Here is a 23,466-nt window from a genome sequence, read left to right as displayed (position 1 = left end):
TTTGTAAATGTAATTAAGGTTCCTAATCAGCTGACAGACATTGAGTTAACCAAAGGGAGGTTATCTTGGGTGGGTCTGGCCTAATCACATGAACAGAAATCAGAGAGATTAGAAGCAGCAGGAACACTCCTACTGTCCTTGAAGAAGCAGCTTCCACATCTGGTGAGTGCCATCTGGCAGGGCTCCATGAGCATCCTATAGGACCTGAGGGCTTTAGTCCTACAGCTACAAACATGTAAATTCTGCCAATAGCCAGTGGGCTGAAAGGAGACCCAAGCCTCAGATGAAATGGCAGCCCTGACTGTCACTCTGTTTTCAGTCTGATGTGACCCTGAACAGAGGACCCAGCTAACACATATCCAGACTCCTGATATGCAGATACTATAAGATAATAAATTCCTATTTTTTCAGCCATTACATTTGTGATAATTTGTTGTGCTTCAATAGAAAACTAAGACATTTACTCAGTTTAATTTTCATCTTTCAAAGGTCAAATTTCCTATAGTTTCTGTTTGCTTTTGGTAGCTCTTCAGTGGCTTTTAATTGCAATTTTGGGGGTAGCATTTTGTACAGATTCTGTAAATGTTATCTATAGGAGCATTCTTCTGGCGAAGCTACTCCACCATGCCTGGGTGGTTACTCTTTCTCAGTGAGTTCAGATGTACTTTGGCAATCTTGAATGAGCCTCTCTTTGAATTAAAAAAACACTTACTGAAAATAAGGTAAAACAAAGTTATTTGTTTTTAACCTTGACATTAAGAGTATGAGATAATCAGAACTCCAAGAGCATCCTGCAGAAGGGAACAGAGTCAGTCCAGAAGAACTTGCCCCAGTTCCTAATTCTGCCTGACGCTGGCCTTGAAAATTTGATTTTGCTCCAAGAAATAGACAGTTCATCAACTGAGAGCTGCAATTTTCTCAGCGATGACTCTTCTTACCACTTTCCTTCTGCTTCCCTTAAACCATCCCAGCAAGGACACAAATCCAAATGTCTCTGCCTATGCAATGGCAGTGGCTCGTTTGGTGAACCACTTATGAAATTTGGTTTCCCAATAACTTTTTGGGAATAAAAAAGTCAAATGCAATTTTTATTGTGATTCTCTATTGTTTCACAGGAGAAGAATCATAGTTTGCTAATGTTTTAACCAGCTAAAAGAACAAATGAGATTATTACACATAAATCCATCTTAAAGGGTTTTATAGTCACACATACAAACCCCATATGGTGAGACCACTCAAGTGAATGCTAAGCAAGAGGAAGATTCCCAAAGAATGTCCATGTTTGGCCTCATGTTGTTATTTGTGTACAGTAATAACACTCATCAGCATCTGCCAGGAAGCTTCTCTCCCGATCTCTTCCAATCGTGCAGAAGTTAATGAATTTTCAAAGAGAAAATGACTTCCATTTCTGCATGTGGATCAGTTTGTTTATAGCTATGCTTGCAAAAAAAGGAATCTGGAATTATTTATTGGTAATTTGCACGTTACTAAATAACAGATGGTCTGCAAAAAAATGTCTTTTGCAACTTAAAAAAAAAAAAAGGTTGGATTTCAGATGCCTAATGTGGAGGGAGTCTCATGTTTTATAAAAAGTCCTTCAAGGGACACCAAACTGGCCTCACCAAGGAAATACTTCAAAGATTGAAACGATCTTTTAAAACCCAAGAGATCCTTTCTCAGTAACTGGTGGTGGTTTCCATTGTCATGAATTGCTTTTTGTGAGATTGCTTGCGTGAGTCTCCTGGTGACATGTAAGAACAACAAAATACTAGTTGAGGTCCTCAGGCCTGGGTCATCACTGTGTTTCTTCAAAAATATCTGAATAATAATTACGATAATAAGAAAATTCCGTATTAATTCTGTGGATATGCTGCATCTGATGCCCTAAAACAAAAAAGGAAAGAGAAGACAAAAGACGTCACATCCTGTTTCTTTTTACCCAACAGCTGCTTCAACTTTCCTGGTGGAGAACTACCTCCAAGGACTCCTCTGTGATGTGTTTGATGGGACAATTCCATCTGTGTTTCAGTGACACCAGTGCTCATTCAGGAACCCCTGATGCTCTGCTGTCTGCCAGGAACATTTGCCTGCTCCCTTAGGAAGAAGCCCAGTGCTCTGATTTCAGGCCTATGACCCTTTGTGTAAGTGGCTATGAGCCCTGGGGTCAGAGAGCTGGTAATGAGGTTGGGGACATCAACTAAGGATGGTGCCGTTGCACTAGTGAACCATGAGCTGCGCTGCCCAGTGGAGAAGCCCCATGCTTTCTGCAGCCAGGAGCTCATCCTTCTGAAAGCTTTGTGGGTGGGCAGTGCTATCTTCTTCTTCGTCCACCCCTCTCCCAAGGGGCTAAGGAAAGCCAATTGTCTAAAGGCTATTGGACTGATGGGTGAGGCGGTGGAGGAGTGTGGGGGGAAGGGTGAGGGCCTCCGGAAGACTGGGAAGGGTTGAGACCATTTTCTGTCCTCAAAATAACACAGTAGGATGAGTCGTGCCTTTGAACTAGGAACTCTTATGGGATTAGGGCTTCACTCACAGGCTGGGTTGTTATTTTTTCAGAAAGAGAATACTGATTTAAGAGTGAAATTATTAGCCGTTGGTAAGGAGCCCACTAGGGCTCATTTTTAGGCAGAAGCATTTCAGATACCAAAAGGAAGAGAACTCGAGGTGGTTAGAAATGTCCTTCCAGGACTGTCCAGGACATCCCCTTACTAGAAGGATCTGTATGAAAGTCCTGTTGAAACTATGTGAGATTTGAGGCCCAATCTGTCCTTTTTATCTCGTGTGCCCCCTAGAAGATTCCAGTTCCTTAATAATCACTTGCCAATTCATATGTGTATTCTAAGTGTCTGAATTTTCTGTCCACTGTTTCATTGTATTTACATCATTTAATCTTTAAATTTTTTTTCCCCAGAACACATTTATAAAATTGTTACCTAATGGAAAAGAATTAAAAAGCATGAGACTATCAATGGGGTGGCAGATGCTGGAAGCTTCAGTGTTCATATGGCCAGAGGTACTTCTATGAGGAATGAAAAGGAAAAGGGAAAGAAAGAGATGGGGAAAAGGAAAGGGAAGGAAGGAGGGAGGGAGGGAGGGAGGGAGGGAAGGAGGAAGGAAGGAAGGAAGAAGGAAGGAAGGAAGGAAGGAAGGAAGGAAGGAAGGAAGGAAGAAGGAAGAAGGAAGGAAGGAAGGAAGGAAGGAAGAAGGAAGGAAGGAAGAAGGAAGGAAGGAAGGAAGAAGGAAGAAGGAAGGAAGAAAGGAAGGAAGAAGGAAGGAAGAAGGAAGGAAGAAGGAAGGAAGAAGGAAGGAAGAAAGGAAGGAAGAAGGAAGGAAGGAATGAAGAAAGAAGGAAGGAAGGAAGGAAGGAAGGAAGGAAGGAAGGAAGGAAGGAGGAAGGAAGGAAGGAGGAAGGAAGGAAGAAGGAAGGAAGGAAGGAAGAAGGAAGGAAGGAAGGAAGAAGGAAGGAAGGAAGGAAGAAGGAAGGAAGGAAGGAAGGAAGGAAGGAAGGAAGGAAGGAAGGAAGGAAGGCAGGCGGGCAGGCTGGGACCCTGGGAACAGATGTCTGGTGTGTTTCTTAGACAGGAAGGATGCACTGCTCAGGCCAGAGTAAACCTGTGAGCTCGTGAGATGGGCTAACTTTATTTCCACTTTGCAGATGAGGCAGAAGAGACCTAGCAGCCAAGTGACGTGTCCAAGGTCTACAATTTCCTTAGCAACACTGCTGAGTTACAGCCCAGATCTAGACCTTGAGTGATTGTTTCCTCTCAGAAAACAGTGATTTGAGAAGATTAGTAAAAGTCCATGAAGCCATGTCACAAGGGGCTAACCAAGGAGAGGGCATCTCAGAGCTTTGTGTCTGCATGGGGAAGATAGCCTTTGGCTACTGCACATCAGGCTGGGGCTGGACCCCTGAGTCCACTTCCAGTGAGGGACTGGTTTTGCCACGAGGCCTGCTGTTTTAAGATAGTGGGTGTCCAGAGGAGAAAGGGAGTAGGGGCCAGACAGTGAGAGTCAGGGCCAGACAATGAGAGTCAGGGTCAGTGGAGGGAGAGAGAATGGGAGGGAGAGAGAGAGGGAGGAGGATAGGGGGAGGAGAGATGGAGGAAAGGGAGAGAGAAAGAGAGAGAGAAGGAGAGGGAGAGGGAAGAAGGGAAAGGGAGAGAGTGAGAGAGAAAGAAGGAGAGGGAAAGGGAAGAAGGGAGACAGAGAGAGGGAGAGAAGGAGGAGAGAGGAAGAGAGAAAGAAGGAGAGGGAGAGAGAGGAAGACAGAGGGAGAGGGAGAGTGGGAAAGGGAGAAAGGAGGAGAGAGAAAGAGCTGGCATGGGGGACAAGAAGAGAAAAAGAGGGAGGGAAAGAGGGGGGAAAGGAGACCCCTGTCTCAGCACTGCCTGCCTCCCCAGTGTCTGGGTTTCTTAGCTCCTCCCCCTTGTTCTCGGCACACAGCCCTCTGGCTGTGTCTAGGCTGGGCCTTGGTCATCTTTGCTCAGCAATGCCCCTAGGCAGCCTCTGCAGGCTCTGTCCTCCCTGGCTGGTTGGGCATGTTCCACCTGCCCCATGCATTGCCGGGTCCAGCACTGCTGGCCTGGAGCAGTCTCCCTCAGCGTCTCCCAGTAGCCGGTGGTGCCTGCTGGGGTGGGTCCTCTCCCCATATCCCCTATGTCACCCCACTCCCAAGTGGGGCTGAGACAGACTTATCCACATTCAGGATGTCTCCAGCAAATGCACCCACAGGCTGAGCAGGGGCCATGCAGGAAGGGGTTAGAGTGAGGCTGGTTTACTCTGCCTCTCATGATCAACTCTGGTAAACACAGAAGCTTGGCTTGGCATAGCAGGAATTTAAACTATTAGCTCAAATGGAGGTTTGAGGATTATCTCTGGATTTCCTTTATTTGTTCTCTTTCCTCCTTTGCCACAGCTAATCCAAATTTGATGGGAAATAAGGCATAAGCTATTCCAAAACCTCGCAGAATCCTTTGTGATGTCGGCTCCCAGCCTGCTCAGAGATTATTTTTGTCACCTCTCGCCTTCATGTCCCAAGCCTGTGTCCCTCCCGCTTAGTGCATTGTCTGAGTGAGGGCTGGGGAGACTGTTGGCTTATGCCACAAACTTCCACTCCTAACCTTCAGAGGGGTCTGTTAGTACCCACGCCCCACGTGATCCCCATGTACCCAAAGCTCTTGGGACTCTGGAGGCTGGGATGGGAGCTGAACCTGGTGGGAAGGGAGGAGGCCGACTGCCCCCTCCATCAGCCCTGGGCACCCCCTAAGGGCTGCATCCCGCCCCAGAGTCCTTACAACTCCAAAGCACAGCTGCCTAGGAAAAGTGTTTGCATGGAGACAAAACAGAAAACCTGCTTTCAGTTTTTTCTTAAACTTAAAATCTCAAAGCTACCAACTTTTCTGAGAATGATTCTGACAAACTTTGTTCAGTTTATACCAAAGTGGGTGGTAAAGTCCTGAGAGCGCTCTGTGAACTGCTGTTATTTATCGTGTTCACACTGGTATATAAATCCCCAGAAAGCCACTGTCTTTTAGTCTGAAAAACTAAATATTCAAAATACTGCTCAGTTTAAATTTCTTAATATCTGAAATCGCCTAATATACTATTTTAAAATAGGATTAGTACCAAAGTTAGTCTTTATGATTAAAATAGTTAACATTTCTTAACCTTTTTCTTGAGATCAAATCATTTCAATTGTTCCGTATGTGCTGAAAAATGTGAAATAAAGCCCAGGTTTAATATACGTCCATGGCCAAACTTCTATAGTGCATTTTTCAAAATTTTAAATTGTCAATACATTTTACCTGCTTTCTCTAAATAAATAAGTAAACAGGAAATCAAAAGGCAAGTTTTAATTTAAAAAAAGAAAAGTTATTTTATTAGAAATTCAAAAGTTTGATTTATGCCCTTCAAGAATAAAAATGATTAGAGCCACGTGAAGGGAGATCGAAAATAAAAAAAATAAAATGATGTGTCTGTATTAATCACATGGTATATTTGAGGGCTGATCTAACTGAATTAGTCAGAATAAGACAGAGCTAAAAAGGGAACTGTGTCTCTTCTAACAAATGAAAATAGACTGTGGATAAAATAAGCCAGATGGTCAGTTGAACCTTGAAGTTCTTGGTTCAGTCTTTGGGGAATGAAGTCATCCGTGCCCAGGGCACGTGCCCATCCCATTCTGGAAAGGCTCTAGAGGCCAGGAACCCAGCTCCAAACCACCTTTCTGGTTTTTAGACTCTGGACTCTCAAATTCCAAGAGTGACAGTGACACAACTGATTTTTGAGGCCAACGTTTCGAGAGCTTACCCTAAAAGAAGTTTAAGAAAAGTCGTGAGATTTTAATCTTGTTACACCTCTGTCCTCAGTTATGACGTAAGGACCCATTAGTGGATTTCAGATCCTGGCAGCCAGCGGGAGTGTGTCTGCAAATGCATGTGAGCTGAACATAGAGGCACACTCCCAGTGCAGGTCAGAAGCAAATCACGGCCCTTTAAACTGGCTTCGAATAGATAGCTTTTCTTGCTTTTTGGAACAATATAAGGTGAAGTTATTTAGAAGTGGTTTGGGCTTCAGTAAAGATTATAGTAGCCAGTGAAGAATTCACAATAGGACTATCACAACATACTACTTATTTCAGCTGTGAAGATCCACCTCTTGGCAGTGCTTGAAATGTTAATGAACAGCCCATGTTAGTGCCAGCTATGCCTGGAGTTCCACACCTAGCTCATTCCATTCATTTTGCAGGGGCCATTTTAAGCTGTCTTTGAAGAAAGAAAAAGTATAGATTTTAATTTTTTACCTATTAAAATGCCACATTGTAGCATGTAAACATTTAGGGGACTTTTATATTCCACATGTCACACTCATCACCATAGCAATTGAGCAGGAGCTGCCTCCCCTATCCCAGCAGGGTCCTCAGCACTTGACACAGGCCCCAAGGAAGGACCCAGCACAGCAGCTGCGACCTGTAGGAACAAATGAAATCACTGCTTATTATTTCCTACCTCCCCACCCCAAATACCAGGCCGTGTCAGCCATCGGCCACTTAATTCAGCAGGAGAGACTGCGGGATTGCTGGCTGCAGGGCTTTGGCAGTGGCCCACACAGTTAAAGAGGAGATCAAGTTCACTGCTGTTCCTCTGAATGGAAAGTCAGGGCTTCAAGGTTTCAACAAACATTAGCATTACTCATTTAGAGCTGAGCCTAATTCCTAAACGTGATCATCACTGGCTTGACGTGCATCACATCAATTTCACCACGCTTCAATTTGGAGGGAAATAAAAAAGACATAAAATCTCAATAATATTGAACTGAAACATAACTTGCCTAAAAAAGGAATATGTTACTAGAGATTTCTATATATATCTGTATCTATATATATAGATATAGACATATTTCTATGAAACAGGCATATATGGAACTTCAATGTTAAACTTCTTTAAAAGATGAGCCTTACAAATGGCTGCCACCCATCCAACCTCACAGAATCTTAGTGAACAACACATAGAGACAATTCTCAACTAGAAGTACTGTCATCAAGTTTTAATTACCTTCTGGATGGCAAATTCCAGCAGACACTTTTCGGTGCTTCTTAACACCTTCTGCAATATTGGACGCTACCAGACACCTCCAATGTGACATTCCAGCCTCCCTTGACTCTAGTGGAACTTCTGTTTTCTGGGCTCACAGATCCCAGCCCACTTTGCAGTCTTTTGTTCCTGTGTCCATGTCATCAAAATGTTAGGATTCATTATGGCTTCATCTGTGGCCTTATTTTCTCACAGCATCCAATCTTCCTGTGTGCTTCGGTTTAACTCCCTGGCTTCTGCTACCACCCGAGAGCTGATTACTCCCTTCTGGGCATGACAGGTCCTCCCCAAATGCTCACTGGGCTCCTCTTGTTGGATGTCTCCAAAACACTTCAATGTCAAAACAGAACACGTCTTCTTGCTCCATAAACTGGCTTTCCATTCATTTTCCCTCTGACGGATAACCTCACAACCTTCCCCGCTTTACCTAATGCAGAAGCTCCAGAGGTTTCCTTCTTCTTTCCCCTCAACGTCCAACCAAGCTGCAAGTCCCATCAATCGCTTTTCCCTAAGTAGCCATCAAACCTACTCTTCCATTGCCGGCCCACTTCTCTTGGTTTAAGCTGTCATCTCTCCTGTGCTGGGTTATTTAAGTAGATTCCCAACAGATCTTTCTGATGTTTTTATTCCCCTAAACCCATCATTTACACACTGCCTCAGTAATCCTTCCAAGTGCAAACAAGTCCATATTAATCCAACCCATCACGGCCTTCAATAACCACTCCATGACCTGTAAGATATTTTCCGAGAGAAAGTTCTGCCATTATCTGGCCTCATTCCAGCTGTTCTGACTTGACACCTTGATAAGCATGTTGAAAATACCCCATCAGATCTGCTCAGAAGGGCAAAGCCATTTTGTGGAAGCTGGAATGTTTCTTTCCGACATGGCAGTGCTGGGTTGCAGAGGGCGCGTAGCACAGGTGGACTTCACAGGCAGACTGTGGGGCTTTCAGAGCCTGGAGAGCAAAGAAGACTAAAGAAAAGGTTAACATCCTTTTCATTACTGCTTCATTTCTTGAGATAAAATCACACATGTGTAACGACTAACCGAATGCTCCTGATAGACAAGGAATAAACAGGCATGTCCTTTTAAACATCATGTATTATTTGCCCAGCAGACTTTTGATTTTATTTATTTATTTTTTAGACAGTGTCTCATTCTGTCACCCAGGCTGGAGTGCAGTGGTGCAATGTCAGCTCACTGCAACCTCTACCTCCCCAGTTCAAGTGATTCTCCTGCTTCAGCCTCTCTGGTAGCTGGGATTATAGGCACCTGCCATCACGCCTGGCTAATTTTTGTATTTTTAGTAAAGACAGAGTTTTGCCATGTTGGCCAGGCTGGTTTCAAACTCCTGAGCTTGGGTGGACTGCCCACCTTGGCTTCCCAAAGTGCTGAGCTTACAGGCATGAGCCACTGCACCTGGCCTAGACTTTATAACTCCTTCAACCTGTTCTCAGTAGGAAAGAGTTAGCTATGCTGTAGAAACTAGTCACAAAGAGGTAGTGGCTGCAGTTTTCAAAACACTGTGTGCACCAGCATTGAAATCATCTGGAGAAGGGAAGTAATGCACGCCACTGGAGAGCCTGCAGCATGGGTACCTAGCAGGGACCCTACTCCACGGTCTTGCTGCCTCCCCTAGGGACCTGGAAGGCTGGCCCAGGGGTTTCGGATTTTACCCCAATTGGATTCAGTTTGCTCACAGCCTCCTTGACCCTTCGTGGGTTTAATATAAAATTTGCTTACTTACAAGTGGCCTTTAGAGTTTTTTAAATACTGTCACAGATATGACTACAACTGCTCATTTTATGGAGAGGGAAACTTAGTTTCAGCCATGGAACATCTCATCCACACTTGCAAGTTTGAGAAATGGAGGCTTGCAGCAATAGAGACTCGGGTTTCTGAATCCTGCTTTATAGCACATGTGGATATTCAATGCACCTGTGTTACATACGAGAGCAAAGCGCCTAGAAAATGCACAGTTCCGTGTATGTTTCATGCTTTGTGAACGGGAAGCAAAGGGTCCTGATGAGGCTGGTTGCATCAGAGTGCCCAGGCTCTGGCATTGGCGCCTTGACCACAGGTGGTGAGATCCCTAGAGGAGACGTAGACTCTCTCTTAAGGTGGAGAAAGAGCCCTTTGGACAACCTGGGTCAGGGAAGCTTGCACTTTTGTTCGGAAGAGAAGACTGCAGATGCACTGTCGAGGGTCAGAAGTGGCTGCTAGCCTGTCTCTGGGTGAAACTCCAGCTTTGGGACACATGGAACAATGGTGAGGGACTTGGAAATCAGGTGACCATGGAATGCCATGAGGCCTGCCAAGCATCAGAACTTCATCAGCGTGGCACCAAGGCCCTCGAGCTGAACTGCCTTTTTGCAAAGTGTGCTCTGCATGCATGATTTCAAACAGCCTGGCCTCCTCCTTTTGTCTTGTCATGATTATTTATTTTACTGTACTGTTCTGATGGGACAGCCTCAGGCGGAGTGTGATTCAGATGGCACTGGTGGCAGGCAAGGGCTTCACGAGACAGCCACTTGTCTTCCCAGGATGGCTGAGAGAGGCAGGGTGGTGTGGATGGTGCTGGAGCCGGAGCTGGGAGAGCAGGCATCTGGATTTCGGCTCCCCTTATGAAGTCAGTTTGAACAAATTGCTTAATTCCTTCAAGCCACCATTTCCTCATCTGCAATGTGGAGGCAATAATAGCAGTGCTTACCTACCTCACACAGGTGATCTTTCATGGGGTGCTATGAGTTCATGAAGTCTGTCTCAGCACACACTCACACACGCATGCTCACACCATGCTGAGTGAATCCAGTTAATTCCAAGAGAACTGCAAATCAAGTGTCAGAACTTTAGGATGCTGCATCCAATTCTATTCTACGAAAGAGGTGGACATTTACCGGATGTTTCATATAGAAGGGTACTAAGCAGCAGTAATGAAGGCAACAGAACCTAAGAAATGTCCAAAGTCTACAAAGATTTTTTTGGTCTCCTAGTCAGTTGCAAAATGTTATAGGTTTGAATCTAAGCCCTTCTGTCTACCTCAGAGGGTGGCAAGCTTTGGCTTGCTGCCTATTTTTCTATATATCATGTGAGCTAAGAATGGCTTGTACTTTTTTAAATGGTGGGAAAAAAATCAAAAGAATATTACTTTGTGATATGTAAAAAGTATATGAAATTCAACGTCAGTATTCATAAATGATTTCTACTGGGGGAAACTCATTCTTTGGGGGTGTGGTCTATTGTTCCTTTCATGCCACGATGGCAGAGCTGTGTTGCTGTGCCATAGACTACCATAGGCTTAAGATACCTGCTCTCTGCTCCTTGACAGAAGATGCTTGCCTGCCCCTGATTTACACAGTTAAGTTACTTCATCTCTACTCCAGGTCTCAGTCTTCTCATCTGTAGAATGGAGAAAAAGGCTCCTGACTCCCAGGCCTACTGGCTGAGATCATAAAGACAACTCATGTGACAATCACTGGTACACCCTAGCCATGACATGAGTCTTGATCCCTTCCTCCTGGTCCTCTCAGGCCCCTCAACAGCAGATGTAAAGACACAGAGCTACGTGTCTGTATTTGGGGGAGGACATGCCGATCTCCCCTGGCTGTCAAGGACATGTCAGTCTTCCCTGGCTGTCAAGAGCAGGCCGGCTACAGCATTGCTCTCATGCTCACATCTTCTGTGATTTTTCCCACAACCCAAATATGGAGGCAGGATCATGTATTTGTAGTTGGGAGGGAGGCACATTTTGTCATGATGGCATTCAGGCTTCTCCACTGCAGGCCCTTTTTTCCTCCAGTATATCATCTTGTTATTACCACAGTCATGTTGTACAACAGACAACCCCCAAAGCTCAGTGGTGCACAGACATATACACCAATTTAGCTCATGAGCCTGAGGGATTCAACTCACCTGGGTGGACTCGCTCTCTTTGCAGGGATTGGCTCCTTTTGGCTGCCCTAGGACAGCCTCTGCCCCTTGGCTTGGGCTGGGTGTCTTTTGGTCTCTAGCAGGCTGGTGCAGGCATGTGCTTGTGACAGTTGCAAAAGTGTGAGAGCCATCCAGCCTGGTCTGCTAAGTGCCTGTCAAGGCTCTGCTTGCATGCCCCATTGGCCCAGGCAAGTCACCATGCCCTCTCAGCATTAGGGGCTGGAAAATACCCTCACCTCTTGATGGGATGCTGCACATGGGGAGAGGCATGGCTGGGGCAAGACCAGGGCCATGAACACAGTCTGGGGGACTCTTCAACCCAGAGCCTTTCTTTTCTCTTCCCCTCCCCTGACTCAATACCTATTTTCAAAACAGTTTCTAAAGCCCATTCATAAGTAAGAATAAGGTTGAAAGGAGTGACAGAGGTTTGAAATATTATTCCTCTAAGGAGTATTTAAATTTTAACCAGGAACGAATCTTGAGTAAAGGCATATCTGTCTCATGGTGGGATTTCAGGCAGCCGAGAAGGAGTAGTTGTTTTGGGGGTGGGGAGAATCGTCAAAGAGGAGAACCTGCCTTTCCATTCCCTTTGGGGGCATACGACTTAGGTGGTCCCCGACTTGGCCAGCTGGCAGCAGGAGGGGAAATGGAAGCTATTTACTCAGGGAACTCTGACCGCACGACTATTAAAATCCCTTGGAAACCCTGACAGCACTCCACTCTGCTATCATTAAAATGGCTTGCACTTCCCTGCCAGCTGCTGGGCCTGGGAGTGACCCTCTCCCCCACCTATTCCCACAGTCTCATTGTGCCAAAAAATACATTTATCCTCCAATTGTCATAGAATTCACTGAACTTGGAAAAATCTCCAGACGTTCAATTCACCAGTTTTTTTAAAAACAGTCTCTTGTGTGGCTGTATTCTGCTTTGGGAATCAAGGTTTCCACTGCGACGTGTTTATTTATCAGTAATGTCTCACTTTCTGTACACATTCTACATCCACGTGGGTAATATTGCCACTTTTTTGCATACTCATGCCCAGTAGTGGGAATAGAAATCATTGGTTCTAGAAATTCTGTGCATATGACTGGGCGTTCATGTATACATTGTTATATACATACATATATTTTGCTGGTGTGACTGAGAAGTCTGTGGGAACTATCCTTGTGCATTCTCTAACCTGCCCTGAGCATTCACTTTTTCATTCATTAAAATTTAATGTACTTTTATTGTGCACGTAGTGGCTGGCATGCTCTGTACTGTTGATCCCGAGATGAATAAAGTGCGGATTTGTTCTCTAGTAACTGAGCACAGCCAACAAAACAGAAGCTTTTAGACAATTCTTCCCTGTGTGGCCAATAGTTCTTTACCTTTCTGGTTTGCAGAGACATTTCTTCAAGTGAAACTGTAGTCTTGCCTGAGTAGACACTTCGTGGAGTCTGAACAGGCACTCTGCCCTGCCCTCTCTTCCAAGGAAGGCTGTGGTTTTGGATTCTCAGAGTTCTGCCATTATGCTTTTTGTCTCCTTATCCATTCAGCTTTAGCCAGTTCTCCTCACCACTTCCATCGTGAGGATGAAAATTCCACCTGTTCGTCAGAATTCAGCCAGAGCTCAGCCTCCCTCCAAGGAGAGAATGTTTCCTGTGCTACGAGCTGAAGCCACAGAGACCAGCATCAACAGAGGAGACCCTGGTACCCACAAATAAAGCCCAGCACTGTACATCCACATAAAGTTCTCTGAAGGCAGAAATGAGGGAGAAATTAATGCTGAGGGAGAATTAAGGATTTAGTAGGGCCCCACAAAGTCTTTGGAACCATATCTGATTGCTTCTTTTAGTTAAATGCACTCAAACATGCAAGCATTTGTATAAACATCAATGTTTTTCTCAGTGATTCTATGGGATTTCTAAAATGTGCATCTATTTAGTCTAAGATGAAACACTGGTTATAGGATGAAAAAAATTAAACATGCATTCCTCAGCTCTCAAACCTCAACCACAAACTGAAATCCCACAAAGACTCATTAAATCACAATGTGTGCTTAAAATAACAAATTTGAAATAAAAAATTGTTCCAAGACATTAAACTTCAAAATGGTCTCCGACTGTAATCCCTTCTGGACTTGGGTCTGGACACCATTTGGGTCCGGACATCATTTGGGTCCCCTGAAAACATCAAGGGACAGATTGGCAGGGCATCCCAGGAGGGGACACAGCAGGCCCTACTGCCTGGGCACATGGACAGGCGGGGTGCTGGATTCCATATGGGGTGCGGCATTCCTGACAAACAGTTCTTGTGTGGACATCAGAACGCAGAATCAGCTGTAGAAGTGTATAGATAAATTTTTTTTCTTAAAGATTCTGAGAAAGTGGAGGAATGAACATAAGTGGGTTCTCCCGGGGCTGTAAAGAGGACTTCTTTTCGGGAACCCAGGAGGAACAAGTAGGTCTCTTTCCCTAAAGGTCCTCGAGGGTGTGGTTCTCAATTCTAGAAAAGGGATCTGTGCATCTCAAAGTCATGTGGAAGCCCTTTCCAAACTTCTACTCTGCCCCTTTGGAGAGATGGAGATTTTCAGGCTTGTTCCCACCTCTCCCTGAGAACTTCTGCCTTAGCGGAATGCCAGCTGAGGTTATAGACTTCACCTCTCCAGAAAAGGGGGAACAGTAACTAAAGTATATAAAACTTCAGAAGACACAGCTCCTCCCCAACCTACTGACTGATCGTATCCAGAAGATCAGATGTATTTTCATTAACTTCCTAGCAATTACATTTATATTAAAAAATAATTACTTTCTGATTTTAATTGTTGGCTGAGTATTTGCAATCAATATGTCAGAGGAAACCCAAAAGGATAATGCAAGGTGAGGAGGTGTCCTTGCCTCTACGCCAGGCCAGGTCCCAGGTCAAGGCCGAGCTAACTGCGTGGGGTTGGGGAAGTGATAGAAGTAGAAACCATGTCTTAAAAGGATTGCTTAAAAAATGAGGTACTTACCAGGACCAAAAACAAAGGATGGATGATAGAGCTTCCTGCAAATGTTTGAAGCACTATTGTGGGCAAAAGGGAAATGTTTGTTTTGTTTGGTGCCAGAGGATAGAATTAGAACAGATAGGAAGAGGTTCTAAAGACCCAGACTTTGCATCAACATGAAAAGAACATTCTAACAGTTGTTTAGAAAAGCAACGGTCATTTTCTAAGAAGGGAAGAATGCCATCTTTGAACTTGTTCAGGAAGTTCATCTGTCAGGGATCCCAGGGAAGATGCTTCTGATTTGGATCAGGTCAACCAGATGACCTCTAGCGTTCTATGTAAGAGGTGAATTTGACGTTTAGAAATGAGCCATAATGAACCAGGCTGGCCTGAATACTGGAGGAGAGGAGGACTAGGGTTGATTCGTATGTGTTTCTGCAGGATGAGTCTTTTCCTGAGTTGCCAAGTGAGAATGCTGTAAACATATTTCTATTCTGTTCCATATTTGTACAAACAAATGTGTTTCCACTGAAACTTATGTAAATACGTGCTTACTAATGAATGCACTCACCCCAAGCACTGACTAACCAAACCGACTTCCTTTTTCAGCTTAAGTCCAGTTGTTTTAAACATTAATCAACTAAAAGAAAAAAAACAAAGTCCATTTGTCTTAATTCTAAACTATAGAAACCAATGATAACAAAGTCATGTACCTTCCAGGTAAGCAGGGAGAGAGATGTAGTCAGAAATGTAACAGTGCATCATGAGAGCACCGCTCAGTAGAGGCCATTGTTCAGTGGAAAAACGCCCAGTGGCACCATCCCATAGTAAACACATGCACCTTGACACCTGTCCCTCTAAGAATGACAAGAGTATGCATAGAGATAAGCCAGTGTTAATTCAATAGGCACATCAGTCACTGGAAGGTGAAGGGTCGCTATGGGGGTCATTTTCACCAGAGGATACTCCAGCCTCCAAAAGTAAATACAACAGAAAACCACTTATCCAGCAGTCTAAACACCAGAAGCATCCACACACAGGGATCATTATATAGGGACTTAAAAATGGGCAGTGACTTTTAATTTTTCACCTCTATGGAAAGGGAAGAATCATGTACTATGGTTTGTGGGTGATAGAGATGTTATAATCTCTGGGTTGCAAATGACCTGTTACCAGGAGTTACCCAGGAAACAGTGTCTAAGTACAGTGATGGATACATGGTGAAATGACTCCCAGCAAAGCAGAAGTGACTCCATTGAAGACTACTCCTTGGGGAGAATTTCACACAGTTCATCATCAAACAAAGATCATTGCCTTCTGAGCAGAAGAGACTTTAAATAAATGTCGAAGAATAGAAATCTGAAGTGGAAAGTTGCAACCAGAGCATGCATATGATACTGGCAGATCTTTTCTAAAGAGAAATTCATTTTCCATAAATGCTTTATGATGGATCCTGATGATAAGACATGTTTGCAAATCATTTGCTGCTCATCATAAATATTTCCCAGTAAATAAAATTTCCATGCAGCATCTCCTATTGCATGAATATTTCGGAAGCATATCTCAGGAAATAAGTGAGGATCACAAATTATGACTTTCAGGGTGGAAATCCACCAATGGACTTTGTTTGTTGACTTGGTCTGGCCACACTGGCCGTGGCTTAGCATTTGGCAGAACCTACTTTAGGGTCTACGGTTTCTCCACAAAGGAAGCTCTGAGTAATGGAAGCAAGGCTGGGCTGAGCATAAAACTTCCTAAAGTGATTTTGGTTTCAAAATCTGATTTAGTCTCTAGGAATCACACACAACATTCTCAGCTCTGTGAGAGTGTGTACACCACTTTAGAAAGAACTCTTGACTGGAAAGCAGTAGACGCGGGTTCAAGTTGAGGTTTCCCAGTTTGCTAGGTGAGGGGAATCCCTCCTCTGTCATGAGAGAGAGCAATGCCTCGTCCATTCACACCTGCTGAGTTGCATGGATCTATGCCAGACATAGCTCAAAAACAATGCATGGAAAGAATAGAAAGAGCACTGGACATGGAGCCTCTGCAGGGCTGGATTCCTGCTCACCACTTACTCATTCCTCATACTGGGAAGATTTTCAACGTCTCCAAGACCTGGGTTTTTCATTTGCAAACTGTAGATTATAATCTCTTTTGGGATGGTTATGAGTATGTTAAATAAGATAATTTTTAAATGCTCTCAGCAGAGTAAATTGAAAATGGAAGGTGCTGAACACCAACATTAATTAGCTAATATTTATTTATTAAGCACTTAATATACTCCAGGCACTATGCTTCCTCCTTCCCGTACACTCTGCCATTTAATCTTCATGACAACCTTAGGAGTAGGTAGTAATATTAACACTGCATCTTCATGGGGAAATGGAATGTTAGGATCGTTTTGCAACTCATTAAATGTCACACTGTTATTTCCCTTTTAAGGAAATACACCAGATATGTGGCATCCAAATGAGTAGAGCAATGTTAGGAGCTACTGGATGTCTTCTGAAAGTTGACCTCTGTCCCTTTGTGGAAAATATTATCAGAATGAGTATATTAACCACAAAAGAAAATCTGCTTAGTACTTCATACTTATTTCTCTCATTTTTTTGCACCCAAATGTTATTACCAGATTGTTCACCTACTTTTATCACTAGGCTCAGATCAAAATGATTTTGTTTTACACCACAAATTTCAACACCATTCACAGGCTGGCCATGGCTTAGCATTTGACAGAACCTACTTTAGAGTCTATAGTTTCTCCACAAAGGAAGTTCTGAGCCATGGAAGCAAGGCTGGGTTGAGCATAACACTTTCTAAAGTTATTTTGGTTTCAAAAATCCAATTTATTCTCTTAGAATCACAAGTAACATTCTCAGTTGGGGGGCCCCCTATTTCTCTACATGATGCTTTCAGTGGCCCTACCTCTGGGACAAACCACCTCATCTTCCTTTCCATGTGTGGCTCTCACGGGAGTCATTGCAAACTCTGAAATGAGTTTTTCTTTGTAGCTCATTTTTTTTAAAGGTATATATTTAAGGTATACAATATGACGTTTTGATATACATATGCATAGTAAAATGGTTAGTACAGTCAAGCTAACTGACTTAGCCATCATCTCACATAGGTACCATTTTATTTTTGTAGTAAATGTACCTAAAGTCTATTCTCTTAGCAAATCTCCAGTCTGCAGTAGAAAATTATTAACTATGCTTCCTGTGCTACACATCAGATTTTGAGACTTATTTATTCTATATAACTGCAGGTTTGTAACCTCTGACTTCCATCTCCCCATCCCCTTCCCTTGGTAACCACTGTTGTACTCTGTGTTTCTATGTATTCGAGATTTTCCGTTTTGTTTTGTTTTAGATTCCACATGTAAGAGAGGTCAAGCAAGATTTGTCTTTCTGTGCCTTGCTTCTTTTATTTAACATAGTGTCCTCCAAGTTTATCTATGGTGTCAGCCTTCTTTTTTAAGGCTGAATAATATTCCATTTGTGTGTGTGTATGTATTATGTATAACAATTTCTTTAACCATTCATCCCTTGATGGACCCAAAGAATGTGTCTCCATATCTTGGTTGTTGCCAGTAATGCAGCAGTAAACACGGGACTGCAGATTCCTTTACAAAGTTGTGATTTCATCTTTTTTGAGTATATACGTAGAAGAGGAATGGCTGGGTGATATGGTAGCTGTATTTTTTTCTTGGAACTTTCATATTATTTTCAACAGTGACTGCACAAATCTACATCCCCTCCAAACATGTACAAGGGTTCCCTTCTCTCCACATGCTTATCTTATGTCAATACTTATCTATTGTCTTTTTAATAAAAGCCATCCTAACAGGTGTGAGGTGAGATGTCATTGCATTTTTGATGTGCATTTCCCTGATAATGAGTGCTGCTGAGCACATTTCCATATAGCCACTGGATATTTGTACATCTTCTTTAGAGAAATGCCCATTCCAGTCCTTCTCCCATATTTTAACAGGATTATTTGTGTTTATGCTTCTGAGTTGTTTGAGCTCCTTGTATTTTTTAGATATTAACCCCTCATCTGATATATGGTTTTCAAATAATTCCTCCTAATTCACTGGCTGCCTTTTCATTTTGTTGATTGTTTCCTTTGCTGTGTAGAAGCTTTTCAGTTTGACACAACTTCACTTGTCTATTCTTGCTTTTATTGCCCATGCTTTGGGTGAGATACCAAAAAAAAAAAAAAAAAATCCTTGCCAAGAACAATAGCAAGGGGCTTCCCCCTGTTTTCTTCTAGGAGTTTTATGGCCTTATGTTTTTATTTTTGTGTACAGTGTTAGATAAGAGATTTTCATTCTTTTGCATGCGGATATCCATTTTTTCCAACACCATTTGTTGAAGAGATTATCCTTCCCCATTGTGTCTTCTTGGCAGCCTTGTTGAAAATCAGGTAACTGTATATGCATGAGCTTATTTTGGGGCTCTCTATTCTGTTCCATTGGTCTGTGTGCCATTTTTATGCCAGTACCATACTGTTTATTTATTATTGCTTTACAATATAATTTGAAATTGGGAAGTGTGATGCCGTCAACTTTGTTTTACTTTCTCAGCATTTTTTGGCAAGTCAGGGTCTTTTTTGTTTCCATACAAATTTTAGAATTGTTTTTTCTATTTCAGTGAAATTGCTGTTGGGATAGCATTTAATCTGTATATTGCCTTGGGTAGTGTGGACATTTTAACAACAGTGATTCTTTTAATACACAAACATAGATATCTTGAAGCTGATGGAGCTTCAGTTTCATAATCCCTCACTTCCACAAAAGAGCTCCTTCCAAAGCCCAAAGAAGAGTCCTAGCAATTTTGTGTTCATAATTTTGCATGCTTTCCCTTTGGAAGGTTCCCAACACTCGGAGTATAACTTGAGCAGAATATGTTTTCCTTTACTTCTCTGACCTAGAGCTGAGTGCTTCTGGTCCTGGAACATGTGCGAATTTATCACATGCTGGAAAACTATGATGCATCATCTCTACTACAGCTAGACCTCCTATTTGCATGGGGGTTTTTAGTTTCAGAGCTCTTTCAATAGTATTGCCTCATTTAATCCTCCTACCAATTCTTCACAGTAGGTTTAACAGGCATAAGAATCACAGAAGAACATTAGGAGAAGCCACATGGTTTTATATTTAAATGTTGGGGCTTGGAATAATTCAAACTATAGGCACCTCATCTTGCTGGACCTCCCTCCCATTTCTGAGCCTTACTATTTTCATAAATAAAATGGAGATACTAATAGCACCTTCCCCAGGATCTGTGTAGATTAACTGAGATATGGCACAGAAAGGTAAAGACAATTTCCAGGCCACCCAGCTATCGAATGGCTCATGCCCTTTTCACACCACACACACACTCTTATGTCCTGCCCACTTCTTTCAGTGAAGAGAAGGTGAAGATATGGGAGGAGTAAGTGACTTGCTTTGGGTCACAGCACAAGCACATAGCACAATACCCTAATATCACACGCACAAAAAGGAGTGCTAGTGGTGCGTGCACTTACCAGCTTCCTTACCTATAAAACAGGGTCAGCAAAAATGCTCACTTCCAAGTTTTGAAATGAGTGACTGTGCATAGGACAATCACAGTATTGCCCGGCACAGAGAAACTCCCAGCTAGTGTAAGCCAGCATTATCATTAGTCGGAGTTCACCTGCACTAGGGGCCCACTGTCTGCTGGCTCTCTGTGACAACCTTAACCTTCTGGGCGTGACAAAGACCTGAGGTCTGTCCACAGGAGGCTTTGTCTGACCATCTTTTTTGTGGTGTTTTTGCTTTTTCATGGCATTCACTTCATGAGCTTCCAGAATCTTGTGGGAGGGGAAAGCATAAATATATAATTACTGAAGAAAGGGAGGGAGCAATGACTCTTAAAAAAAATTGTCACAAAAATGGCCAGCAGTGCTGAAGTAGTGTCTGTGGTCATTACTAGGGGACTCAGCAGCCATTGGCCACAATCCTGTACCCTTGTATGGGGCCCAGCCTCACCTCTGATCTTGTCCTTGCTGGTATTAGTGAGCCCTGGGTGTGGGGTCTGCTAAAGTTCACTGCAGCCCTGGGCTCAGGCCTCAGCCTCTGGTTATTAGGGCCTTGGGCTCAGGCCCACCCAGGCTGCCTCACCTCCCCCTGGGCCACCTCCTGGCCCAAACCTGGGGTCCTTAGCAGGGGGTAAATGGTGGCCAGATGGAACACAGGCCACTAGGCTGGGAATGTTTGTCCACATTGTTTCGGGGGTGTCTGCTGTACTCCTTCCTGGGGCATCAGACATCACAGAGATTCCCTGGCTCCCCTCTTAAAAGGTAGCCATGAATCTCTTGCCTTCCATTAAATATACTCGTAAATATAAATTGAATGAATCAGTCTTAATTTAAATGAATGTGTTAATACTGCTCATTTTATATAGCCAGTGTTAATATAGGTAATTAAATATTGCTAGTTTTATTATTTAGGAGGATGATTGTGCCTTTTTCTCTTATTTATTGTATGTTTAAAATTTTTTGCTTCAAATAAATGCAACCCCACTTAAATGTTGGTAGATCATTAGTCACAGCCCTATAAAGAATTCCTACATATTTCTCTAAATGTGGGTAGTAAAGTGCACCCCCCTCATCTTACTGAAGGTCTTCTCCAGACATTCTGCAGGTGCTGGAGACATAAATATGAACAGGCCCCATTCAGCCCTTTAGGCCGGGCTATCTAGTAGGGGGTCCCTATTTCCTATTTCCCTCCTGCTGGACCTGAAATCTCTGGAATGGGAGGAATTGTGCATAATTAGAGAGCAAAGGCCTCTAATCTCACAATCTCGGCTCAATGCAACCTCCATCTCCTCCGGGTTCAAGCTATTCTCCTGCCTCAATCACCTTAGTAGGTGGGACTACAGGCGCAAGCCATCATGCCCAGCTAATTTTTGTATTTTTAGTAGAGATGGGGTTTTACCATATTGGCCAGGCTGGTCTCAAACTCCTGACCTTGTGATCCGCCTGCCTCGGCCTTCCAAAATGCTGGGATTACAGGCATGAGCCACCAAGCCCAACCCCTTCTTTGCTCTCAAGAGAGAACTACATAGGAGAGATGACTCTTTCTTTCTGAAAAGCTCCCCAAACTGAGTCTGACAAAAACAATCTAACACATTAGAAGAGGTTGAGTGTGTGCAAAATCGTGAGGGAATAAGTCCTGTTCCTAGAGCAGTTTTTAAAATAGGGTGAAGGTACCTGGAGAATAGGAAAGGGAAGCAAGGATAAGGCAACCAGAACCCAGGAGTACTTCATCCCCGAGGAATGAGCTTGTAAGGAAAGCCACAAAACAAAAAGTCAAGACTACAATGCCACTTGGACAGGGTCACCACTTTTCCCAGAATTACTGTCTTTGGAAGACTAGGTTGATAGTGAAACACATAGGCCCAGAATTTTGACCTACATTCCACACTCTGGAGGTTCTATTACAACAATTCCAGCTGTTTAGATTTGTTTCCTCTTTTCTCTTTCCCATCTGCCAGACGGGGCAGCTTTCTAGCTTCTATGTTATGATTCTCTGGCGTGTTTGGGCAAGTACTGTGTTGTCTGGTTTTAAAAATAGAAAAAGAGTTCAGTGACTGACTTAGAAACACATATATTAGTCTCAATGGATCTGAAACTATGGCAGTCTCCATACTGTCATTTAAATATTCTTTTCAAAAGTGAATCCTTAAAAAACTCATCATTCTGCAGAAAAGGCTTTTGCCCTGTTTTGGGAATTCATAATCACCACTTCTCCCAGAATCCAATAATTAGCCTTATGTCTGCTCTCTCTAGTCTCTCTACATCTTATTTAGTGTTGTCTGAAATATAAGAATCTGAAACCCAAGTTGCAATCATCTTGTCCCCAGCAACTATTTTACTTCCAAGTTCCTCATCAGATCAGGACCACTGTCCCATTTCATGGTGTGGTTAGGATGTCTAGCCAGCAGCTTTTAACCAGCAAGTTCTTTCAAAGCAAGTCACAATTTGTTCCATTGCTAAACATTCAGAAGTCCAGATACTCTTCTATTCTTATCAGCAGAACCATGGTATAAGCATTCCTCCAAGTAAATTCTAACATCTTTATCTTTGAGGTTCTCCCCACATGATTTCCCTGGAAGGTTGGGATGAGATCCTCTGAATCTTGGCCTGATGATCAGTCCTTAGGGATCTGCATGGCTGTGTATTTATTCCAGCATTCACTGAACAAGGTCAGATACACATTATCTCTCCTCCTTATTGTAAAAAAAGAATGCATAGAATCAAATTTAACTATCCCTTGGTAAACACCTGCCATCTGTCAAGCATCCTATATTTTAACACACATTGTCTCACTCCTCTGTGTACAGGCAAACTTAGCTTCTTTTCTAGGTAAAAATCCTGAGTACAGACTTGCCAGCTCCCTGTCTTCTTACTCCTTGCATTTCTCTAGACCCTTCTGAAAGTTATCCAATCCTCTCCTCAGTCTATCTGTCAGAGGTAGCAGCCTTCTAGTTCCTACATTATGATTCTGTGATATATTTAGGCAAGGACTATGTTGTCTAGTTTTAAAGATGGTAAAAACAAAGAGTTCAATGACTTATCCAGAAACACACGTATTAGTCATCCATAGATATGGAGCCATCCACTGTCTTGGCTCACATTTAAGTATTCTTACCAGAAACGAATCCTTACAAATGTCATCATTCTTCAGAAAGGAGGGCTGCAGGAACTTGGAGTCCTGCGTTTAATAACATACTGGTGATCGCTCTTGGCAAATACTGAAAGCCTCACTTGATCCCTGACACCTGAAGGATGAAGAGCTTGATGATCTGATGCAAGGTAAGGAAAGTGGAGGTGGATAGCCAGTATTAACAGTTTTCCAAAAGACTTGTTGTATTAGGAGCCCCTTGGGAAATCTTGCTGTTCAGAAGATGAGGTCACAATTGTAGAATCTTAGACCCCTGGAGGAGTAA

General features: G+C 43.2%; 1 long non-coding RNA gene across 1 annotated transcript; it reads right to left on the bottom strand.

The window, feature by feature from the left end:
- Window positions 1-516: 516 nt before the first annotated feature.
- LOC118146836 (uncharacterized) lies at window positions 517-23,383 on the bottom strand. Its single transcript, XR_004732886.2, has 5 exons — window positions 23,169-23,383; window positions 10,901-10,992; window positions 10,308-10,420; window positions 6,803-6,968; window positions 517-1,884 (listed from the first exon to the last, which is right to left on the bottom strand). It is a non-coding gene; the product is annotated as an uncharacterized LOC118146836 (long non-coding RNA).
- Between the last annotated feature and the right edge of the window lie 83 nt (window positions 23,384-23,466).

This window comes from Callithrix jacchus, chromosome 13 (genome assembly GCF_049354715.1).
Source record: "Callithrix jacchus isolate 240 chromosome 13, calJac240_pri, whole genome shotgun sequence".
Classification (NCBI taxonomy): domain Eukaryota; kingdom Metazoa; phylum Chordata; class Mammalia; order Primates; family Cebidae; genus Callithrix; species Callithrix jacchus.
The sequence above is the reverse complement of the archived record's forward strand: the minus strand, read 5'-3'. Positions and strand labels throughout refer to the sequence as shown.